Source organism: Anolis carolinensis, chromosome 5 (genome assembly GCF_035594765.1).
Source record: "Anolis carolinensis isolate JA03-04 chromosome 5, rAnoCar3.1.pri, whole genome shotgun sequence".
NCBI classification, from domain to species: Eukaryota; Metazoa; Chordata; class Lepidosauria; order Squamata; family Dactyloidae; genus Anolis; species Anolis carolinensis.
The window spans coordinates 39,594,789-39,621,381 of NC_085845.1; positions in this window are offsets into that span (position 1 = coordinate 39,594,789).

Below are 26,593 nucleotides of genomic sequence, written 5' to 3' on the forward strand. Positions count from 1 at the left end.
TCTTACTGCATGAGGATCTTCCCTTAATAGATATGAGCACATTAATTCACATAATGGGTTAATAAGATGAAGGAAACTTCTAAATCTGTTTTTGTTGTCAATAATCGAATGAATGAAAGCAAATCAACTGAAGCTTAATACAGAAAAGGTAAAGGTGCTCAATAGTCAGCTGGATGGCAGATCAGGAAACAGGGATTCAGCTTTTGTTGGCTGGGGTTACAGTTTCCCTGAAAGCTTAGGTTTGAGATGGAATGTATTCCTCAATTCTGATTTCAACTTAGATTTCAGCAGTGTCCAAGAGTACATTTGCACAGTAAAAGCCAGCTTTCCCTTTTCCTTGAGATGTAACATTTGGCCATGGAACATATACTGTGATTGCATCCCACTTGGATTACTGTAACATTCCATATGTGAGGATGTCCTTGGAAATGGTTCAGAAACTTCAGCAAATTCAAAATCCTATGACAAAGCAGCTGACTGGAGTCAGTTGCAGGGTTAAGAAGGTATGCAGAAGTGCATGAGTGGGACTATGGTTTGTAGACTTGGCAAAATCACACAAATGAAGAGAAGTGTGATATCAAAAGTACTTATCCTGGTATGTACCCAGTATCAATGATAGCACAACTGCTGTGGAATTGTGGTTTCATGTGATAAAGTCCTAAGTCTATTTCTGTCAACCGCTCTGAGCCAAACTGGGAGTGGCGGTATACAAGTCTAATAAATAAATAAATAAATAAATAAATAAAATAAAAGTAACTTTTAGCATATTGTTTCATTGACATTCCACTCCTACTCTGTTGCGTGGCCTCCTGTTTTACTGAAAACAAAAAGAGCTTGTTGTATATGCGAAGCAAGTTTATAGCTGAATGATAATTAGGAAATAATTGACTGAGAACAATTTTGAATGGGTCCCATCACATGATGTTTTCCCCATCCATTGGAACCAATCTGCAAATATCATAGAAATTGATTGTTTGCATATAGGATCCTAATCATGTTTTTGAAATATTATGAATTCTTCTCTTGCTGAAGTACTGTTTTTGCATGCAAGCGGAAAATCAGTATGCATCCCATCAGCAATGATATGACTTGTCATTCGGAGGCGTGTCCAGTGACGAAGTCTCCTGACTCTAGACATTTCATTCTGATGGCTGTTTTGGATATTGAAGGGGAAATATCTCCAGAATAACTAAAATCGGTAATTGCTGCTTTATCTCATTATTTATGTATCTGTATGTGTAACCAAATGTTAAGTGTAATGGAACTTTAATGCAAAATAAGTAAAAGAACAGTTCAGCTGGACTTCATCTTTTTATATTGCAGAAAAACCTGGCAATGTAATAAAAAATTGATACGGATTTCATTACTTCCTTTTCTTAATAAGCTATACTGCTACAATAACTTCCTAAATTCTTTCCTCAGCTGGAATTGCCTTGGCTCTGGAGTGGTCTTTTCTCATGTAAGGGCACCATCTGCTCCAGCAACACAATCAGCAAAGATTTCAAAGTAATATCTGTCGTCAAAAAAGAGTATCAGTGCTGACAGAAGTTGCTGTTGCCTCTGAATCACCTCTAGTTTTGCCTTATGAAATTCAATTATTAAAAGCAGCAGTAGAGTTTTTGTTTCATGCCAGATAGTAGGGATCAGACAGATATATTACTGCACAAATGCAACATCTTTTTCAAATCTTATGAGAGTGGTAGTTTGAGACTTTGAGGCTATTACACTGCACATATTAGGGGGGTCATGGAACAATGTATGGAGGCATCTGAATGGATTGGGAGGAGTCAGCCTTCAGTGAGTCAAAGCACAGTATTTTCTAAATGTAGGAATCATAGTAACTGGATATGATAGGGTCAGTATGCATCCCATCTGAATACAATATGCATTTAGTCATAAAAATATGGGATGCATACTGATTAGAAGGGAGTATTTCCAAATGTGATAAGGAGTCCATAAGGACAACATAAAGCTAAAAGTACAAGTGAACTGATTCAGTATGATAGTTTCATACATACTGTTTGGAAATAATTTATTCAAAAGGAATATTACTAAGAGAATAATGTAGATATAAAAGTAACAAGAAGGCCCTTTCACACTTAACAGTCATGGCACTATGACTCCATTTTAACTGTAGTATCCTATGCAATCCTGTGGTTTGTGGTTACTGGAGTCACTAATGTCCTCTATCTAAGAATTATAAACTCCAGTCCATAAACTGCATAAGACGTTGTCATAACAATAAAATGGAATCATGGTACTATAACTATGAACTACATGGTATATAAGGAACTATGTGGCACTGCAGTCTCAGAGGTATTCTGATATTAAAATGGCACTATGTAATCTGGCATCAAATTATTAGCAGATTACATACTGTCTGCACTATCCAATAGCTTGTATGATTTATTTATTCCATCATTTATTTCATTCATAATTATTTTATATACCATAGTTAAATATTTTTGGTATGAAGATGCACAGAAAGTAGGATTAGCTTAGAGAGATGAAAAAAAATTGTCACTGCAGGGTCATTTGATTTATTAGACCGCTGAAAAATGATTGGGCCTGTGTAAGGTATGGAGGGATCTAGGCATCATTTGTTAAAATTAAGTGAAAGTTGTTGTACTATCATCCTACAAAGTTGAAGCAGTACTTGTTAGTGCAAAACAATATCCCAAGGGTGTGATTATCTCTTGATAACCATGGCTCCCTCTTCTGCCTTATTGCTAATTAATTTAATTAATTAAGGAAACCATTTCCCAAGTGGACTTGATTTAATATGCAGTATCTAATTAGCATCTCTTAGAAATGTAGATGAGATAATTTTCTTTACAGTTATACGCACACACACTGGTGTGTAACTAGTTTTCATAGGCATTGTTCATTGCTTTTTATTGCTTTATGAAACAAAATATGAGGCAAACTTTGATGGGATTATTTGGAAAAGAAATGTATAGTCATGTTACATCACAGATCTGTCTGCTCAGTATGCCTATGTTCGATTACTTACTAGTAGTAGTCATATCTAGAGTAGACCCATTAAAACAAGTGAAATTTATATACATTTATATAAATATTGAGTTACTTTTCTGCAATTCATTCAATACATCGACTCTAATTAGGCCAAGCAATTGGGTCAAAGTTAGGATTAGATTGCTTTATGAGGAAAAATGCAATGGAGTACAACAAATTGACAGCTGACTTCCCATGATAATAAGACTTCACAAGCACTAAGAATCTTCTAATTTAATACCTAATGTTTATCTGGCAAAGAAGGTGCATCCACAATGTTGCAAGGCGAGTGCACTGTACTTTTAACAGCCTTGAGTCTTCACGGGGAGAAAGGCAGGGTATAAATAAATAAATAAAGTAAGCAAATAAATAAATAAATAAATACAATCATCATTGCTGGAAGCAATATACACCTGGATCATGCAGCATGAGATACTGCATGGAGAGTACAACTTTCATGATCCCAATGGTCAGAGCTCTGGATGCTGTGTGTGGTGCACACAGCACCATAATGTAATATGATTGAGGGAGGAAGTTGAATTATTTGGGCTCGACCTCTCTGCCTTTCTTTTTTGTTTTGGTATCTATGGGAGTTCTTGCAAACAAATCCCAGTGGATTCCAAGGTCCCACTCTAAAGAAGATACAGAAGAAATTAGAAGAGGTGATGGCTCAACTTCTCTCTCTGACTTCTTAAATTGAAGGATCAGATCTTATTTCCTCTCTACTTCCCCCCCCCCCACTACATAATTTTGCATATTACAAACTGAATCAATGACCTTGTCAGTGGGTTCATTATGTCATTTGTTTCCTTTCTGATCTCCATGAGTAGACTGTAACACCCAGGGCTGTAGCCAGAAAAAAATTGGGGTGGGGGGAGGTGGGGGTTGAAACTTTTTTTAGCTAATCATGAAGTTCCATAACGCAATATAATTTAGAAATCAGGCTCCATCGATAAACCTTAGTGGACACTCATGGGAATTTGATTAACTAGTTAACATTCATGAGTAAACCAGATTTTTAAAAATATCTGAAAAAATGGGGGGGGGGTTGAACCCCTAAACCTTTCTCCCCCCCCCCCCCATTGGCTACAGCCCTGGTAACACCTCTTCCTTCACCCATTCACTCGCAATTCTGTCTTTAACCTTCCGTTTTCCACCATCTTGTTGTTTTGGTGGTTGTTTGGTGCTTTCAAGTTATTCCCAATGTATGGCAACCTGATTGTATCCTTCACCTGATTGTATCCTTCACAGATATACCAGAGAAGGAGCAAAGCCAAATCATAGAAAGGCTGGAGGCGCTAAGTTGCCTTTTGAGGAAAATTAATACAAAATGCCAATACTCAAATGAGGAAGGACTTAAGGAAACAATTGAGCAGCAGAGAACAGTTCCAGATAGCACAAACTGGTAGAGATGAGATTTTTATACCCTGAGAAGATAGACGAGACCACCACCAAACACTTCCCACTGTCCCCAAAGGTCAATATTATGAAAACTCAAACTACTAACCCTTGTGTTTATTCTGATAATTCCTTTATCATATGTCCATGTGAACCATCCCTGGGCACTGAAGTAGAAGGCAAAGGGTCAAATTTGGAAAAAGAGTGAAAGTTATACAGCTACACAGGGTTCCAGGAGACCTTCCATCTAAAGATCATCTCCTGGAACATAGCCGGGTGGGCAAACAAGCTTGGGGACAACTCCTTTTTTCAGTTCATTAGTTCCTTTGACATAATATTATGCCAAGAATCTTGGGCCTTAATTCCTATAACCCTAGACAGATTTGCTAGATTTACCATGGAAGCTCTGAAGGGCCACAAGACGGGACGACCAAGGGGTGGTCTGGCTATTTTTGTCTCTAACATACTACGAGCTGAGACAAGGCCACTAGACAATCCAGTTCAGATAGCACATGGAATCCTGCCAAAGGCAAAGCAAACAAACATAATAATCATAACAGCCTATCTCCCACCCTCCAAGACAAAAAGCCAAATAGAAGAGTCCTGGCTAATATTAGAAGATTACATTTTATCCCAAATGATGAGTCACCCTAGGGTTCCAATACTAATATTTGGTGACCTAAACGCCAGGATAGGAGCCAGTGACTCTGAGATAGAAGTCAAGTACCCACTTTTAAGGGATCTTAAAGAGGACAGAGTTTTCCCAGATAGGAAATCAAATAACAAGACATCAAATTATGCAGGATATTGTATGTTACAAATGGTTTACAGATTGGATCTTCTAGTGCTAAATGGCACATGTAAGGAGGACCCTAGTGGGGAACTTACTTTTAACAACAAAGTGCGAGCCAGTATGGTGGATTAATGTCTGACAACTAGAGACACTGAAAACTGGGCTAGATCTCTTAAGACCTTACCCAAAATTGAAAGCGACCACCTGCCGCTAACCCTACAACTGACTCTCCCCGAAAAAGAAATTAGAGATACACATAAATTCTTACCTGCTAAGCTGGAAAAGAGATCATCTAGGATAAGGTATAGATGGTCAGCCAAACTAGATGAACGGCTGTAAACTAAAATCAACTCAGCTAACATAGAGCTGCTGAGACAAAAAATAATGTTGGGGAACGCCACCAAACCAGCTATCAAGGCATATGAAGCCATGATAGCCCTTTTTAAGGAGGACTTATCTTAATCAAACAGTCAGCCAATTAGAGAGAGAAATCATCTTAGGCATGTCTCATCAAATTAGTTCGATGAAAAATGTCAAAAGAAAAAAGAAATTCTAAAAAATGCCTACATAGCCTTCAGACAAGATGGGCAAGGGCCACTTCTAATAAACTACAATCAGCAAAAAAAAGAATACAAGGCCCTATTGCTTCACAAAAAAAGCAATGTAGATTAAAAGCGTGGTCCACCTTGCTCAAAGCATCACAAAAAAAAAAAGACTCCAAACTTTTCTGGCACCTCATTTCAGATGTGCTTAACCCCCCCCCCCCCCCCCGGCAACCAGTCAGCAGATACTATTGATGGTTTGGGGAAACTATTTCAGAGGCATCTTCTCTAGAAATAACCCAACCACCCTGCATCACTCCAACCCCTCAGAGCTCTTACTCTCAGGTGCCCCAAAGTGGTGTGCAGTTACACCAGAGGAGATGGCTGAACTAATCTCACAACTCAAAAATGGCAAAGCCCCAGGAAATGATTTTATTCCAGCAGAATTTATAAACTCAAACATTCAGTGGTGGGCTCCACTACTGGTCCCTCTTTTCACCCAAATAAATAACTCAGGAAAAATCCCAGAGAGTTGGAAACAGGCAATTGCAGTTCCAATATACAAGAAAGGCTCTCCAAAAGAGCCTAGTAATTATAGCCTACTTTCCATCCCAGGGAAACTGTAGGCACGATTCCTTTGCAAGAAACTGACAAAGGAATTGGAGGCAAATAAAACTCTCGCAGATGCACAGGCAGCCTTCAGGAAAAAACTCATCCACCATGGATCAGAACTTAATTCTCCTACATCTAGCAGAGAAATACCATAAAATACTGAAAGGTAATTTTTGTGGCCTTCATGGATTTAAAAGCAGCTTTTGATTCTGTCTCCAGACCCAGATTATGGTCTAAGCTAGATAAGTGCCTAACCGACAGAAGATTACTCTTCCTCATCAAAGAACTATATAGAAATCATATAGTCATTTACAGGTTAGAGGTGGTCTTCAGGGCCAAATTTCTAAACCAATTCAAATGATCAAAGGGGTCAGGCAGGGTTGTATCTTAGCTCCTACCCTGTAACATATTCTTAAACGACCTAGAAGAAGTCATGATGGATCCTCAAGGACACCTTCCCAGCTTGGGCACGAGGAGAGTCCCCATTCTGCTTTATGCAGATGACACAGCCATCCTGTCCAGATCCAGACCAGGGCTCCTACATCAACTCAAGATATTTACAGACTATTGTGAAACAAATGAGCTAAATATCAATTTTAGCAAATCAAAAGTCCTTGTTTTTGAATGCAAATACACAAAGTACAAATGGTCTACCAGAAAATTCCTCTTAGAGCAGGTAAAAAGCTTCCAGTACCTGGGAATGACTTTCCACTATACATTATCATGGAAAGAACATAGAGAAACTGTGACGCAAAAAGCTAAGGCTAGCCATACTAAGATTTTACTACACCAAAGGAGGACAACATGTCGCCTTGCCATTAAAAAAATTTAATGCCAAAATTGTTTCGAAACTTCTCTTCGATGCAGCCATTTGGTGAAAAAAAATGGACGTAAACTTAGACAGACTCCAAGCAAGGTTTATAAGAGACCTGCTAAACGTGCCTTACTGTGTTCCTAATGCGGTCTTATTACTAGAAACGGGAGAAAGTCCATTAAGCACAAGGGCCTGGATTCTGAAAATGAATCTTTGGCTGAAAATAATTGTATTTAAATCAGGAACAGGCCTATCACATTTCATCCCATTTGAACCACTCAACCCCTTTGGGCAAGGAGGGCCGACCGGAAAGTGACTTCAATTGGTCTATCGGCGTCCCTTTACTGGACCTTGGTTTCAAAACAGCACAGAAATTACTGAAACAACGAATGAGGGACATTGCCCTGGGAGAGCTCAGAACTCGCTCAAATTCACCATGTTTCCCTAGGGCAGGGGTCCCCAAACTAAGGCCCGCGGGCCACATGAGGCCCCCTGAGGCCATCTATCCGGCCCGCGGCCTACCCTGGGCGGGAGGGAGGAACAGCCAAGAGGAGGAAGGCTGCTGCTGCTACTGTACTGCTTCTTCTTAAGCGGTGCTGCTTCTGCTGGCTTGCCAGCAGGCGAGCGGAGGAGGGACTTTAGGACCTGCTCGCTCTCCTCCTTTTCCTCGCCTTCCTTCCTCTTCTCCCGAAGCAGCCTCCACCATCGCTTTGGAAGAGAAGGCAGGAGAGGAATAGGAATAGGAGGACAACGACGAGCGGGCCCTCCTCTGCCCGCCGCTTTGGAAGATGAGGAAGAAAGGAGAGGAAAAGGAGAACGGCGAGTGGGCCCCTAAAGTCCCTCCCCCACCCGTTGCTTCAGTCATCAAGACAAACATTGTTTTGAAGGCTTTCATGGCTGGGATCACTGGGCTGCTGTGAGTTTTCCGGGCTGTCTGGCCATGCTCCAGAAGCATTCTGTCCTGATATTTCACCCACATCTATGGCAGGCATCCTCAGAGGCTCTGAGGATGCCTGCCATAGATGTGGGTGAAATGTCAGGGGAGAATGCTTCTGGAGCATAGCCAGACAGGCTGTAAAACTCACAACAACCTTTCTTAACAATCACTAAAAGCCTTCCAATTCAAGAAGAACACAGAATTTCAACCCATATCAGACAGGAATCAACTAGGGGCATTTAGCATGTCAAAAATTGCTATAAAGTAATTTAAAATTGGTTGTATAACATAATTATACAATTCTCCTCCCACACTGCAATAGATTAAGAGGAAATTAAAAGTTGAAAATTAATATAAAAACTGCAAGGGAAAATAGGATAAAACAAAATAATATGAAATCAAACTTTTGGGGGAAAGCCACAAAAGCCACAGGCGTCTTTCCCAGACTGGGTTAAACAAAGCTGCTTCTAGTAAGTCAATCCAGGAAATGCAGTATATTGACACAGTGGAGGTGTCCAGGCAAAGGTGATCAACATGGGAAATGGTTATAAACCAAACTATAGATCCCAGTGTTTCATAGGATGGAACCAAGGCAGGTAAAGTGACATCACTCTGCTATAATTACGCAATGCATTTAGCCACTAAGGGCCCTTCCATACAGCCATGTGACCCACAATATCAAGGCAGATAATCCACAATATCTGCTTCGAACTGGGTTATCTGGGTCCACACTGGCATATAACCCAGTTCAAAGCAAATAATGTGGGATTTTATACAGCTGTGTGGAAGGGGCCTAAGTCACCTTTCTTCACATATTACAGGCCCTTCCACACAGCCCTATATCCCAAAATATCAAGGCAGAAAATCCCACAATATCTGCTTTGAACTGGGTTATCTGAGTCCACACTCAGATAATGTGGGATTTTCTGCCTTGATATTCTGGGATATAGGGCTGTGTGGAAGGGGCCTCTGAAAAAAGAGAAATACTGAGTTGAGCTTTATCATACATTTAAAATACTATTATTAGTATTTGTTGTTGCTGCTGCTGCTGCTGTTGTAATAGTAGTCATACAGCAGTATTCCTAAAGGAAACACATTGCTAAATTTCTTTGAAGCTGTGAGGTCTGTTGGAAACTAGGCAAGGAAGGTTTATGTATCTGTGGAAGGTCCAGGGTGGGAGAAAAAAACTCTTCTCTGTTAAAGGCCAATGTGAATGTTTCAATTGACCACCTTGATTAATATTGAAAAGCCTTGCAGCTTCAAGGCCTGGCTGATTCCTGCCTGGGGGATCAAATATGGAACCGGACATTGACCATCTTATTAGCCAAAAGCAGGCTCATAAGATATGTGCAGTGTGCATATACATTTGTTCGTAGTTTTTAAAAAAACTATAGTCCGGCCCTCCAACAGTCTGAGGGACAGTAAACTGGCCCCCAGTTTTAAAAGTTTGGGGACCCCTGCCCTAGGGCCTTGAATTTACCATACACCGAGCCAATTAAGCCATGTAATTATCTTAAGAGTCTCAAAGTGTCTAATTACCAAAGATTCTTCACAAAAGCAAGACTAAATGTACTTCCATCAGAGCTGCTAAATGGCAGATTATCTGGTATTCCCTACTCCCAAAGATTATGCCCGTGCGGTGGCAATGAAATAGAATAATTCGAACACATCTTGTTGCAGTACCGCTATTACTCAGCCCAACGAGCTCAACTCATTCACCCAATTCTAACTTGATTGTCTGACCATGCCCCACAAGGGAAGGTCAGATATCTGATGGAGGATAAGCACCATGAGGTGACCCTCATGGTGGCAAAGTTCCTTGCAGTGGCTGCAAGGCTGAGAAAGAGCCTAGTCTCTGATCAGGGTATTACCTGACATTGTGTAGTTTGTGTTTGTTTAGCAATTTCCCCAATTTGACTGTTCTGTAAACTCTTGTATGTTATTCACTTAACAGCTGTGGGTCCATGGACCATAATAAAGTTATATATATGTGTATGGCAACTCCAAGGCAATCTGATTTTTGCCTTGTTGTTACTCCAAGGCTGAGTGAATGTGATTCATACAAGGTCACCAGTGGCAGAGTAGGGATTTGAATTCTGATCTTCAGAGTTATAATCTAACTCTCAAACTACTCGTACTATACACCACACGGTAGTCTCCAAGCTCCAGAAGTCATAGCAAGGATTATCTTTCTCTGTGTCTGCTATTGATCTATCCTTCTTGTTGCTAGAGGAGCAAGAACCATGGGAAATTATTACTGGTAATTTGAAGATAACATACTGACTCTAAAATAATATAGTTGGAGGAAAAATAGGCCCCCATTTACAATTATAGTACAATTGTTCTGCTTTCATTGCCATCCTGGGATTTGCAGTTTGATGAGGCACTGTAGTGTTCTTTCTGAGAATTCTCAATGCTCATTCCTAAATTGCCAGTCCCAGATTAACATAGGACAGAACCATGGAAGTTAAATTGGAATTGTGATGTCTTGGGCCTTACCTTTCCCCTCCTCTTCTTCACTTCCTTGTTTAGTCTTTCCTTTAGTGTAGACTTCTCCATTTGTACTTAGTTTGGGAATGGAATTCACTCCCACCCCCAGAGGCCTGTTTCAGTTGGTTTAGCCCTTTTGCCTCAGAGCCTGCCTGAAAGGATTTTCCCTCCCTTTTCTTTTGTATCAGAGCTTTAGAGGAGAAGGCCAGGATTTGTCTGGGTTCCTTGGCCTTGGCAATCCAGTCAGGCATTCTCAGCACATACTACCAATAAGTTAAGCATAGTACTACCAGTACTACCAGTATTACCATTATAGTTTAGACCACTACTGCCAACATAGTATAGCTGTATTATCAATATAGTTAAGACCTGTATTACCTGTACTACCATTATAGCTTTGTATTATTATTGATTTGCCTCGAAAGAGCCCTGGGTGGAGTTAACCCTTTGTCTTTTTGTTTCCAGTAAACTTGTTTTGGTTAACTTTACTTCTGTCTCAAGAGCCTTTATTTTAAGAACTGGATTTCATCAGAGGGTAACCGATAGCCACTGGGTATAGCCAGACATCATAGTTTTCCTTTTAACCCGAGCATGCCATCACAGGAATAATAGCACTTTAATTCTGTGGTGTCTGATAGGCATTCAATGTGAAAGAAAGAAAAAGAACTGAATATTTTCCCAATATTGTCTTGTATCTAAGTTAAGCATTACAGAATTACTAGGCTGTGCGATCAATGAAAAAAAAGTTTAATATTCATTGCGAAATTATGGAGAGGGGTGAATCGTTTTTGAAGGTGTTTCCAAAATTATGGACCTAAACATTTTTATAATTATAACAACAACAACAACAACAACAACAACAACAACATTTATTACAGTCCACAGACCCATCAGTGAACAAACAGTCGTTAATAAATTATTCCATCTCATTGTCCAAAATTAGTATACATGGTTTCAAGTAATACCCCTCTCCAAGGTTAGTTTCTTTCTCGGCCTTGTTGCCACTGCAAAGAATTTTGCCACTATGAGGATCACTTGTCGTCTAAAAGATATCTACCAATCCCCTGCGGGGCATGGCTGGTCATGCGGGACAAAATTGGATATAAAACTTGGCTACATTGCACTGTGCAATAACTATAACGAAGTAAAACTTTTTTTGTTACTTTTTTCGTTAAGTGATTAAGTGGGAAAACTTCAAGGGCTCATTTCTCCCTCATTTTAGAGCTTTAGTGATGAAACTTGCTAAAATTGTACTACATGTTTTCCACTATTAGCACACCAAATGTCAGAACATTACACACATCCACTAATTTTTGGGAAATTTTAGATTTTTTTTTACAAACAATATATTTTTTAAAAGCTACAAGAGCTATACTTTAAATTTATATATAATGCACAATATAACCATCATTCTTCAGAAGTTTCAGAAAGTTACACATCTACTGGGGGATTTTAAAAGTTTAGACAAAAGCATTTATCCCCAAAAAGCCTCAACAGCAATCTCCTTAAATGTCTGTCTATCTAACAATGTGTCTATATGACATACAATTGACCATAGAACTTCAATTTAGCACAGATTTATACTATTACTTACTTTAGTCCCCTTTGCAGATTCTATAATTCTATTTATTATTATTAGACTGATTCCAAATGGCTGGCCGCTGCAGCCCTCATTGGGCTTTCTAATGTTGAGCACTGCATTCTGGGAAATGTAGTTTAGGGCAAGGCCTTTTGAATTCTCTGCCACAGAGGGCCTCACTTTCCCAAACTATATTTCCCAGAATGCTCTAGTTTTTAGTCCCCTACCCAGCCCAGATTTTGATACTATTTGAGAACACAGAAATGCTGGACCACTCTAACAACCACTATGTCAGACTAAACAGGGAATCCACTGAAATCCACATGCATGTGGACAATTTCAACAAAAGGAGGAAACCATGGAAATGAACAAAATCTGGCAACCAGTATTTAAAAACTCTAAAAGCAGGACAGTAAATAAAGAATTACACTCTGAAAACAGGGGGATTCCATACATGAAACCATCAGATCCAACTAACATCTCCCAATAAAGGATTCCCCCAGGCAGGAATTAGCCAGGCCTTGAAGCTGAAAGGTTTTTCAATGCTAATCAAGGTGATTAATTGCAACATTCACACCTGCCTCTAACAGACAAAAGTTCTTTCTCCCACCCTGAACATTCCACAGATAAATAAACCTCCCTTGCCTAGTTTCCAATATACCGCACAACCTCTGAGGATGCCTGCCATAAAGGTAGGTGAAACATCAGGAGATAATGCTTCTGGAACATGGTGATACAGTCCGGAAAACTCACAGCAACTCAGTGATTCCAGCCATGAAGTCGTATCTCCATCTCACTTCTTTCTCCCTCCCCTTTCACATAATGCTTAGGAACAGTAACCTTCTGAGCTATTGCTGCTATTAGAATTACATAATTCTAATCATATACAGAATGGGAGTCTGTTCAAAACTCATCAAAGTTTTGAACAAAATTAAACAATTTTTATTTACATAAAGTTAAACTCACACACTATTTGAACTTCCTTTAGAAACTTATCTCTTGTTAAAGTAGATCACCAAGCCCCTACCCAATGCAGACCATTGAAATGGGAACAATTATTGTGTTAAGGGCAAATATATCAAATACTCCATCTAAAAGATTCTTTAAAATATATTCTTTTACTTAGAATCCACCCATTCTCTTTAAATGTGCATTTAATACAAATTGCAAGGATTCCAATAAGTGAAAAGAGTATGTGTGTGTGTGTGTGGGGGGGGGGGGGGGAATGAGGCAATCATTTAATGCTCACCATATGTTCTTCTCGGGTAGGAGAGCATTGTTTTCAGGGGCATATTGGGCATTGATTACAAGAATGCTGCGATTTGGCATGAAAGCAAATGACAGATGTTGGGATTGTGGGGAAGAAAATTGGAATGTGTTCCTTTATGTTGTGGCAATATACAGTAGTGTTTCTTTGGAGAAAATGAAAAAGGGAAAAAATGAATCCGATTATGGGCAGTGACATTCTTTTTGATCCAGGAATATTTGTGCTAGGTGACCTGAACAGTCCCTTGAATTTAAATGAAGCACAGACAAAATTCCTATTAAGATCAAGTGTGATTGCTATAGAAATGAGGACATAGAAAGGAAAATTTGCACTGGTATTAAATATGGCTCATTGGAGTAAATGACTACCAGCTACATCTATAGATAAGCACCTTTTGCAGAGCAAAAACATTGAGGAATTGTAGCCTCTGTGTGTAACATCCTCATCAGATACGCTAAATTGCTTGTCATATGCCAGTTCCTTTTCCCTTTTGCCACAGAGCCTGCTGACTCCCATTCCACTATGTACAGCTACAGTAGAGTCTCACTTATCCAACATAAACGGGCCAGCAGAACATTGGATAAGCGAATATGTTGGATAATAAGGAGGGATTAAGGAAAAGCCTATTAAACATCAAATTAGGTTATGATTTTACAAATTAAGCACCAAAACATCGTGTTATACAACATATTTGACAGAAAAAGTAGTTCAATATGCAGTAATGTTAAGTAGCAATTATTGTATTTACGAATTTAGCACCAAAATATCACGATATATTGAAAACATTGACTACAAAAATGCGTTGGATAATCCAGAACATTGGATAAGCGAGTGTTGGATAAGTGAGACTCTACTGTACTTCTAGTGGGGCTCCGTGGCAAAAAGGAAGGGGAACCATCATACACCACCACTGCAGCAACACAGGAGACGTCCAGTGTTGCATTAGGATCAACAGGGGGAAGCTGATTAGCAAATACTTCTTCCCCATGGGATGGGGTAAGGGGGAAGCTGGGCATTGTGAGGTGTGGGGTGATGGGTTCCCCCCACTAGGCCCTGACAGATTTGCCACCATACATGGCAAATCCCATAAATAATGTAATAAGATCATAAGAAAGAGGGAGCAAGAGATAAATTATTCTTTTAATAATAAGTACTGGTATAAAATGAAAATAATATTTTATCTAACATTACAATAGCATGCAAAGGCATAGGGGTATACACAATACCCAAAAACCATACTATTTTTGGTTCCATTTTCAGCTGCCCTCGCATTCTGGGAAATTTCCAAAATTGGGAGGGTGGTGCCATTTTTGTTCTGGTAAAATTCAGTCCATTGGTGCCAGTGGGAAAAATTTAGAGGCTCATTTCTCTGTCATTTTTAGGCCTATCAGGATGATCCACTGATATTATTTTTTTTAAAAAAAACACAAGAGGGGTTGAATTGAAATTTCAACCAGCGCGCAGCACAAGAGGGGAGGAGAATGTACACAGTCAACCAGGCCTCTAATTGGCTGAGAAAGAAATGTCAGAAACACACACAGAGAGAAACTTCCACTCCCATCATGTCTTGGGAGGGAGCACAGAGACTCCTTCAATGCCTGCGCCACACAAAGTGCTGTTGGGAAAGTGAGTTCCCAATGGGGCCCTCTCTGAAGGAGAGGCCTAGGGAAATATTTACTGCCTTCTCTCTTTCTTTCTCTCTCTCTTTCTGGCCTTATTTGCCTCAAGTGAGTGCTCTGCCGGGGGGGGGGGGGCATTTCAGGAAGCGATGGAGGAGGCTGTCAGGGTAGAAAGAAGAGGAGGAGCCACCTTGGCCAGGAACCTGCTCTTACCTGATTTGCAAACACACCCACTATCTACAGCCTCTGCCTCAGGTAGAATGCTGCACAGACCCATCATGCCCATTAACTGAAAGATTTGGTGATATGTTCTAGTTAAGATTTCTGCCGGGACCATTTTGAGCAATCTGGTTGCTGGATTGCCAAATTTCCCCAAATCCGAAATCGCCAAATGAAATTCTGCATTCCTCTACAAAGGGATATTGTAGCACCTTTGACAGCAATTGAGAAATATAACTTTGTAACATAAGCTTTCATTGACTAAGGATTTTATCACATGAAACTTTTGAAGTGCTATTACCACTGGATAATGGCATCTTTGGCCATTGCTCACCATATAATGTATGTCTGTCCTGTAGCTGTTTCATATCCCACACATTCCTGGAGCACCCCTTTTAGCTGATGAATGAAGCTTCTCAATACCTTTCAATTGTGCTGCATTTTCAAAATGGATTTACATGAGAAAAATTCCTTCTGCTGCAGTTCTACTTCTCAGGCAGTCACATGATCTGAGTAGGCATAATTTTAAAGTACCATCATCCAGCTCTTCTTTTTTTTTCTTTTCTTCCCCTGTTCTCTTTTACAAGAAAGGATTCTGATTTCTTCTGAAGGAAGAAGCACATCTGGCTTTTCCCCATCCCCTAAAAAGCAATGACAGTTCTTCATGTTTGTTTTTTTTTTCCATGTCAGGAGCAACTTGAGAAACTGCAAGTCGCTTCTGATGTGAGAGAATTGGTCGTCTGCAAGGACATTACCTAGGGGATGCCTGGATGTTTTGATGTTTATACCATCCTTGTGGGAGGCTTCTCTCATGTCCCTGCATAGAGCTGGAACTGATAGAGGAAGCTTATCCGCACTCTCCCCGGATTGGATTTGAACCAGCAGCCTTCAGGTCAGCAACCCAACCTTCAAGTCAGCAGTCCTGCTGACACAAGGGTTTAACCAACTGAGCCCAGTTCTTCATGATGAGACTTCTCCTTGGAGGGTTCTCTTCGCTTCTCCTGAAGAAGAACTCCCATTGATTCTTTGGTGCAGTACAGTCAAACTTTTCATTCACCCCAAAGAAATGATGTCAGTCCTTCCTAATGAGGAAGAACTCCCATTGATTCTTTAGGTGCAACCAGCTTCTTCTCCACATACACCCCAAAAGTAATAACAGTTATTCATTATAGGGAGGCCTCTCATCACAAGAAAGAACTCCAACTGCTTTTTTTGATGAGTTTCTCCACACACACACACACACACACACACCCACCCCAAAGAATCAGTGGAAGTCCTTCCTCATGAGAAATATCTGGTTTTGCTTCTTTGGGGGCACCCAGCTTCTCTACACACTCCAATGAAGCACCAACAGAATCCTTACTCTCAGGGAGACTTTTCATGTTGTAGAACTCCCATTGCTTTTTGGCAAGGTTAAATGCTGCAAGTGCAAGATTTCAGTTTTTTAAAAAATCAAAGGCATGCATGCACAGGGTAGACCATGCCGGGGTCAGAAGGCAGTGCTATAATTACACATTCCCATATATCAGCAAAACAGCATAAAATGCTCATGTTGAGAAAATATAATAAAGATTGATGCAAAACCAGTATACGTCCATAATTAAATGTGTGCCATTGTGGCAGAACAGAAGGCTTGTGTGATAAAGTCCTTGAGTCTGCTTCATCAGAGGCATTAGTCTATGAAATGTTATACTACATATTTCTTCAGTTAGTCTCAAATGTACTGCAATATCCCTTTGCATACCAATCCAGACTAACACAGCTATGTCTTTGAATTAAAATACTATGAATATGATTCTTTTCTACAATGTATCTTTCTCACCTTAAGGAAATTGATTCCCAGCTGCTTAAGAAGAAATGTTAGCTTGAACTGATTAGTTTCCTGAACAGGCCAGGCTGTAAATTGTCTGTATAAGCCAGCCACTAAAAGCAATTCCATTTGTATGCATTGCAATTGTAGTGACTCCTTGTAATGCTATGGTGGATCAAGGGTGATTGAAAGTCAACTTTCAAACTATCACTGAATTTCAACAGAGGTTAAAATCCCCCAGAGGTGTTCTGAGGAAGATTTGGACAGCCTTGTTGACCTCAAGGGTTGTGTGTGGGACCACATTTCAGTTCCTAATAAGGGTAACTGCTTTTAAAAAGTGTCTTCATAGCAAATAAGAACAGTGGAATGTTTTTTTTCACTTCCTTTTTAATAATTCATTCACTGGAGTTTTTGGTTGAAATGCCAAGCCTACCCCAAGGCTCTGAAATTTCAGGGTCAAAATCTGGGAAGATCCTTGTTGATGTCATTAAGTGTGATATTTGAACTACAACTACAAAGAGCATGACACTCAAACAAACAACACCATGACTAATACATGAGAATACACATTTCAAGGAGGTGATCACACCCTAAGATTCTTCTCTCTGAGGAGAGAAGATATGAAATCTGGCAAGATTTCCAGGCTTAAATTGTAGACAGGTGCTAAGGTTGCCAGACTGAAAATCGGAGTTGACTCATGTGTAGAAGAAATGTTGTTTTAACAGGGCTTTGACACCTGATTAGCTGACAAGTCACACATGTTTTGACAAAAAAGTGCTTTTTAAAGCCACAACAGCTATCTCATTGAATGTCTCTCATATTAACCAATAAAACTTCCATTTAGGGATTTCTTCCCAGCCCAGCACAGAGATTTACTTATTGGAAGTATCAGTCAGACCGCCTCTTTGCAGATTGAACAATTGGAACTCTGGCTAGCTGTTACTATGGAGGGACAAATCTTTCCCTTAGCCTGATTGGAGCTTTCTGATGCTGAGCAGAATTATGGGAAATGTAGCTCAGAGCAGGGAGTTTTGAATTCTCTGGCCTAGGGCTCCTTGCCTTCCCAAACTACATTCCTCAGAATTCTGTGCATTCTCAGTCTCTTTCTTAGCGAACGCTGCTATCTCTTTGCCGCTTCCCTCTTCTGATGGCAAGAGGCCAAATAGCAGCCTTTTTGGTTTTGCTTTGCTTGCTTGTGTTGAAAATGAAATTGAATTTGGGAGGCTTTCAACTCAAATGAAAAAGTATTGAGTAATTTCAATTCTTAAGTTTTTGGTTCAGGCCAAAATTTTCATCATAAGTGCAAATTTAATGAATTTGATCTGACTTATGAGGACTAACGATAATGACTATCAGTAAGATTTGTTGCCTTCCAGTGTTGCAGAGCCCTACACAATCTTTATCAATAAAGTAATAACATTTAAGCTATATACAATGTTGACTTTGAAACAAGTATGTCCTGGTGAAAAAGCATATATTTGCTCAGAGCTTTCTTTCCATTTGGATGGGATTTGGGAATCTAAACATATACTGTATATACTCAGGTATAAGCCAGATTTTTCAGCCCTTTCTAAGGCTTATACTTGAGTGAGGGTTCTGGCGGGAAGACATGGAGCTGAAAGAAGCCCATATTTCAGTCCCATGCATTACCGCCAGGACCCTCACCTCTCTGCACACCAACCCAGCTGGGTCCTGTGCTGGGAGGAGAGGGTCCGTGCCTTCCTCTCCTCTCTCTCTCCCAGCTGGGTTGCTGTGCCGAGGTGAGGATAGGGCGCATGTCTTCCTCCCTCAAGTCCTTCCCACTTCCTCCCTTCCCACCTCGGCTTTTCACTTTTCCAGCCCCACTTTTCCCAAGTCTTCCCTTTTTCTAGTTTACCCCATCCTACCCCAGTCTTTAGTATCCCCAACCCCTTTTCCAGCTCCCTTTCCATCACAGCCTTCTTCAGGTTCCAAATGCTTTTTTTTCCATTTCAGTCTTGCCCTTTGTCCCACACCAATCTTTCCCACTTTCTCAACCCTCGTTTCCACCCCAATCTTTCCACCTTTCCAGCCTCCCCTTTGCACCCCAGTCTTGCTCATTTTGCAATCTTCCCCAGGCAGCTGCTTTGCTGCTGGCCCAAAGAGAAAGGAGAGCAGGTAGGCAAGCAGGCAGCCATGCTGTGAGCCCTGTGTTCCAAAGCTCCCTCAGTTCCTCTCCTGGCAGCAGAATGTTAGCTGATATGAAGCGGAAGAGAGGATAGGGAAAAGCAGAACATGCCTCTGGGTAATGTAGTCTTCTCTCTTTCCCTCAAATGTAGGTCCTGTCCCTTCAGGAGGCTGGCCACTGCTCAAATGGAGTGGGTCTTGAAGGAGGGAGGGAGGAAGAGTTGCCGCCACTACCTTTTCAAGGGCAGAAGCAACTTTGGAGGAAAAGCAGAGATCTGGCTTGACTCCTCCTTTCTCTCTCCGTCTCTGTCTCTGCAAACATCCGTTTCCCCAGAGAAAAACTGTCTCAGAGGTGAGCAGAGGAAAGAGCTGCCACTCAGAAACACACAATCAAAGCACTCCTGACAGATGGCTATTGATTCTCTGCTTTTGAGGAAAAGGTGGTGCCCCTTTGTGTCTCTTTGGGGTTCCCAGAGAGGGAGACTGGGGGGGGGGGGGGATTGCCATGCTCTATTTATTATTGTTATTACATTTATTATCTTGCTCATTATTATTACATTCATTATTTTACTCTATTATTGTTATTACATTTATTATTATTATTATTATTATTATTATTATTATTATTAATTACCTTTATTGTTTTACTCTATTATTATTACCTTTATTATTTACTCTATTATTATTGGAAGGATATGTACTGGTAAGCTCATTTACATTGAAGAAGGTTGATCAATGACTTCATCAGAGTTGGACAATCTTATCTTAAATTACATTTTTATGTAAATATTCAAAAACATTTAACTTACTGATGCCTCAATTAATGTAATTTTATCGGCACTGTATCTATTTTTATTTTTATTTTTGAAATTTGCCAGTAGCTGATGCATTTCATACCCTTGGCAATAAAATTTCCCAGTTTTTTTTTTTTGTGTTAAATTAGGAGCCTCGGCTTATATTCGGGTCAGCTCGTACTCAAGTATATACAGGATAAGTGCAAGCAAGGGCCAGACAATAGCTCATTTTTCTGGATTATCTGTAACAAGTAATGTTTTGGTTGTGATAGTTGTGGGCTTCCAGATGTTGTTGCTCTCCAGTTCTCAATATTCATCTTCATTGGCTATGCTGGCAAAGGCAACTGGGAATCAGATTCCTTACATGGAGGAATTCCTATTTCTATGCATTTTTTTTGAGACTTACTCTGTTGAATTTCGCATTTCAAAAACAGATGCATGTGATTTAAACTTCCTGGGACAAACACAGAAAGAGTTTGCTATTGGAATCCATACATATCCAAGATTTGGAACTGTTCCATAAAAAGGAAAAAATAATCTGACAACTCATCAGATTTTTAAATGTGGAAAAAGGGGGGAAAGATTATTTCTAAAATGTATATATTCACACACATGCTTATCAAGTTGCGCAAGTGTTCATTTATGGGAGTATGTTTCCATTTTAAAATGTGCAGAAATATATATATTGCATATGAAGTTGACAGATATGCCCACCATTATGCATATAATTTGAAATCCATTATTTAGTTTACCTCTGCTTCTGAAAGTGGCCAACATCTTTTAAAAACAATAATATCAGAACAATGCGGCCACCAGAGGGCAGTAGAGAATGAGACAATTTGTCAAAAGCTTGGAAGGAAATAACCAATTTTAAAACCCATTTCATGATTTCAGGCTTGACCACTGAAATAGTTGGAGCCTGGTGTGGAAAAAACAACATCTAAGCATCTAATAATGCCATTTGAACAAATGCATATATATGAATATGTGAGGAAGCAATTACCTTTCCCCTTAAAAACAATGGCAAGACAGTTATGACATATTAAGGCTAGTTATCATTAACTACTTATCAATCTAAGCTATAATGGTATATTATGGCAAAACAAAATTGTTCACACATTTCCATACTAGCTAACAAGATAATAAACATAATAAATTGTGCCAGCCCTTTGCTAATCCAAACAATGAATTTCATCCATTTTCTTACTTGTATTCTGCTACCTTTCGGCATGGAAGTGTCCTGGGATGCTTCATTGGCAACATTGGAAGCCAGCACACTTCTGCTTTAGTTTGGCAACACTTTCCCCAAGGGTGTGTGTGTGATAAGGTTGCTAGAGAGAACAGTGGGCAAATCAGCTCAATGGCAGCAGAACAATGCATGGAATTGATCCAATTAAACACAGGGCAAATCTACTTAATGTGGCATTGACCCAAATTAATCAAAGCCATGAGTTGCTCCAAATTCAAGCAGCCTGTAACTTTGGGCCCATGTAAAGTTGGACTGCTTCCAAGATAGAGCTGGCCACAACTGTTTGCATAGTCAACCCATGTTTGCCAGGCTGGTACATGCTAAGATGGTACTTACTGTCCATCTTCCTTATCATTATGATCTTTGGGAATAACATGGGTCCCGCAGTTGGCCATCACCAGGAGTGGCATCAGTCATTGCAAGAAGGTGATTGAAAAAGGCGAGGGGGGGAGAGGAGGGGACTATCCCCCTTCCCTCATCACTCTGGCATTCTACTCAGAGATTACCAGGATAAGGGGGACAGTAAATGTAGCCATCTGGCAGTACTGAACTGCATTTAGCACCATTGGAGGGTGAAAACTGCTTCCACAGTGGCTGGAGTGACTGTATAAGCCAGGGGTCCTCAAACTTTTTAAGCCGAGGGCCGGTCCACAATCCTTCAGACTCTGGAGGGGCCGAATTATCATTTGGAAAAAAAAATGAACAAATTCCTATGCACACTGCACATGTCTTATTTGTAGTGCAAAACAACAACAACAATGAAAGTGCAATACAATATTTAAAAATGAAAACAATTGTAACCAACATAAACCTATCAGGATTTCAATGGGAAGTGTGGGCCTCCTACTGGCCAATTAGATAGTCAAGTTAATTAGGATTGTTGTTGTTGTTGTGTGTCTTTAAGTCATTTCAGACTTTGGGCGAGCCTAAGTCTAAAATTATTTATTTATTCATTTACTACATTTATTTATTACATTTATATCCCGCCCTTCTTACCCCGAAGGGGACTCACAGCAGCTGTGTGCACATAACAATATATTATATTAGTAGCATAGCACAATATTAGCATTATATATTACTGTATTGAACTATACCACTATACCGTAATATTATATGAAATATATATCATATAATTAATATTATTATATGGTATTATTAGTATCTTGTATAACATTATATTATTATAATATTATATGTATATACAATATATTATATTATTTTAAATGATATAAAATATTATTATTTATTTATTTACAGTATTTATATTCCGCCCTTCTCACCCCGAAGGGGACTCTGGGCATAGGATCACATGACACATATAAGGCAAACATTCAATGCCTTGACATAGAACAAAGACAGAAGACAAACGCAGGCTCCGAGCTGGCCTCGAACTCATGACCTCTTGCTCAGAGTGATTGGTCTCAGCTGGCTGCAGCTGGCTGCTCACCAGCTTGCGCCACAGCCTGAGCTGTGGGTGGGGGCCAGGTAAATGACCTTGGAGGGCCGCATCCGGCCCCTGGGCCTTAGTTTGGGGGCCCCTGGTATAAGCTATCTCAGATCATCCCCAGGATAAGAGTTCAGTATAGAACTGTTCTCTGTTGTTATTGACCTTTGATACACATAGGGAGAGATTTAACCCATTCCTTCCCTGTTCTTTCCTTTTCCCATACCCAGTACTAGCTTTGGGAGAAAGTCTTGATCTTGGGTCAATGAGAACTTTCCATTATCGTATATAACATATAGCGCAGTTCAGGGAGATTTTTTTTCCTGAAAGCATATTAAATATGAAAGAAATTAACTCTCTCATCTCTACTTATTGAGATCCTAATTAAAGTTATCATCATTAATGCTTTCATCCACAACAGATGAAGTTGCTAATTATGTATTTAGGCTACCTCTCTTACTTGAGAGTAAAATGTACTTTTAAATAGCCATAGTGGCATTATTTACCCTATTCTCAAAGAAGGGTATTTCAACAACGTATTTCCATGGAAGACTTGGATTTATAATACTCATTAACATATCATGTATACTGGTATCTAGAAATGCCCATTTTCATTCACATAGCAGCTTTCATGAATGTTCTTTAGATACTAACTGAAAGAAAACAAAATGAGCTTTTGTATTGGAGAGATGATGCTGAGCAGGCATTCCATAAAGTTTTGTTTAAAGCTGTTAGTCTTTAGCAGAAGGACCAGAGGGCAAATCTCAGATTCCAAGCTTGTGATAAAAAGACATTCATAGTCATTCCAGGAATCTGTCCTAACCTATCATTCAGAAAGCACTCTAGGGAGAAAACCCAATGTATCTCTCAATTAACAGTAGAATTTTAGTTCAAATTGTTAAGTATCACTTGTGTTCACTTGCTGAGCATTATCTTTTGAAGGCACCAAACAGAGACAGCTTCAGGTGAACAAACTAACATGCATCCTAGTGATTAAATACAACATATTTTATATGCGAACAAATGAGTAACATTTTCAGAGACTGTCATCTTGTGTGAGCTGATTTTCCCCCAATCCTTCATTCATTTATTTGTATATTAGGTAATTTATATAAAGTAGTTCCCAGAGTGCCAGTATGGTATAGTGGTTTTAGTGTTGGACTGTGACCCTGAAGATCAGATTTTGAATCCCTACTCATCCATGGAACCCCACTGGTTGATCTTGGGCAAGTGTCTACAAACCACCTCTGAACAAATCTTGTCAAGAAAACTGGATAATAAAATTTCCAAAAGTTGTTTACTTGCTCAAAGGCAAACAAAACAACATCAGAAACCTTTCTAATTTCAAGCTCTTGCAAACCAGAGAATATTTTCAAGTTTTACCTAGAACAGTGGTTCTCAACCTGTGGGTCACCAGGTGTTTTGGCCTACAACTCCCAGAAATCCCAGCCAGTTTACCAGCTGTTGGGATTTCTGGGAGTTGAAGGCCAAAACATCTGGGGACCCACAAGTTGAGAACCAATTATCTAGAAAAAAGTAATGCAATTGAAAGGTTTTTGTGTACTAGTGCTTGCATTTTATGTTCCTCTAATTTCTACACATCTTGTACACATTTACACCTTCATTAGATTGGCCAAATTTCCAGTTGTATGACAATTCCATTTCACTTGCAGCACAAAGTCCTCTGGCTTCCATCACACAACGTCAATTTACTTCTGGTGGGACTCTGTGCCGCAAATGAAATGGAAGTGTGGTAAGTCGCTGATGCAGCAACATGGGAGGCTTCCCATGTTGCATAGGAAACAACATGGGGGAGGTGGGCAGTGGGCACTTCCCGTCATCGAATGGGGTGGGGGGGAAGGCCAATAATGAGGAGCATGGGGTAACCAGTTTCCCACGCCCCACGCTAGGCTCCACTAGATTTGCCACTGTGCATGGTGAATCCTAGCCCTAGGATGATGAGGTCCCTCATATGTACAACCTACCATTCATGCTTTTTGTGTATAAGCTGTCAGTTTTGTAGAATTAGGTACTGAAAAACATTCCATTGGATGGGAGTTGTATTAGGTCCAGGTGAACAGTACACAGGCCCCATGAGTGTTTGTTGCCATTGCCATAGTCAGATCATGCACCCATATTTTCAGTGTTGCTGAATGTTAGGGATCCCTCTTCTTCAGAAGAGGAAGGGGAGCAGGAAAGTGTTCATGAATCTGAGGGTGAGTTGGAATCTGAGTAGCAGACTTTGCAAGTACCCTCATTTCAGGAGAGGCGAAAGGAAACAGAGCAGAGACATCGTTCAGCTAGATTAGCTGCCAGAAATGCAGCTGAGTAATTAGGAACTGCCCTAGCAGCTGTGAGGGGACCTAGGGCTATAAAGCAGAAGCAGGTGCAGTCAGCTTTTGCTGGTAACAGACTGACTCCAATGCCTTCGCTCCCCATGTGCCTGCTTCGAGTCTGCATCTGGATTTATTGCTATTTCTTTGTCTGAAGTAAGACTGCTATTTGATTTGGGACTGTATCAGAGACTAAGAACTGTGTTTGCCCTAAGACTTCCTTGCTTCCTTTTGCATTATTCCACTGAGTGTGCTGTACTTTATATTTTGCTAAAATAAAGCAGTTTTCATTTACTTACTACAGTGTTTTAAGGCTGTTCTTGAAAGACAAAACAGGACATTGAATTTTGATGGCACTTATTTAAAATAATCGTACTGAAGAGAATTCATTGGGGAGGAGATGAGGTACAGACCTCTGCTTCCTGGAAATGTTGTCCATCCTTGCTTCAGATAGTCCCCCGAGTGCTTTGAACATGAAAGGAAGCGTCCAGGAAACATGCATAAGTGAACTGTTGTTGTTTATTTGTTCAGTCGCTTCCAACTCTTTGTGACCTCATGGACCATCCCATGCTAGAGCTCTCTGTCTGCCATTGCCTCCCCCAGCTCCTTCAAGGTCAAACTAGTCACTTCAAGGATTCTGTTTAACATCTTTATTAATGACTTAGATGAAGGGCTAGAAGGCATGATCATCAAGTTTACAGATGACACTAAACTGGGTGGGATAGCTTATACTCCAGAAGACTAGAGCAGAATCCAAAATGATCTTAACAGATTAGAAAGATGGGCTGAAACTAACAAAATGAAGTTCAACAGGGACAAATGCAAGATATTCCACTTAGGCAGAAAAAGTGAAATGCAAAGATACAAAGATCTTGGAGTCCTCGTGGACAACAAGTTACATGAGCCTATAATGTGATGTGGTGGCAAACAAAGCCAATGGAATTTTGGCCTGCATAAATAGGAGTCTAGGAACTCTCTGCCCCGGAGTGTGGTTGAGGCTCCTTCTTTGGAGGCTTTTAAGCAGACGGTGGATGGCCATCTGTCGGGGGTGCTTTGAATGTCATCTTCCTGCTTCTTGGCAGGGGGTTGGACTGGATGGCCTGTGAGGTCTCTTCCAACTCTATGATTATATGATTCTATGATCCATCCATCTTAACCCCGTTTCTTCTTTCTTCCATTTTCCCTGGCATCATTCTCTTCTCCAAGTGAACTGTACAACATTGTTGTTGTTGTTGTTTTGCTCTTCTGATGTAATAGCCGAAAGACATTGTATCACTTGCAGATACATACTTCTAGGTGGGAAGAAAATCTCTACTTGAAATATTCTCTTATTGGTTTCATAATGCAAAACAGTTATGCCAGGAATAGCACAGCTTGTCAGATTGAAGTTTTTGGCTTGTTTGGAAACAAGAAGGTGTAATTCTTTGCTTGACCTCTAAGAAGAGCTCACTGATAGGAGCAACTATGTTCTCGGAGGGCTAGAAAGCTTATGAAAAAATAAAAATGTAGCTCTTTCCCAGAGTGTGTCAAACA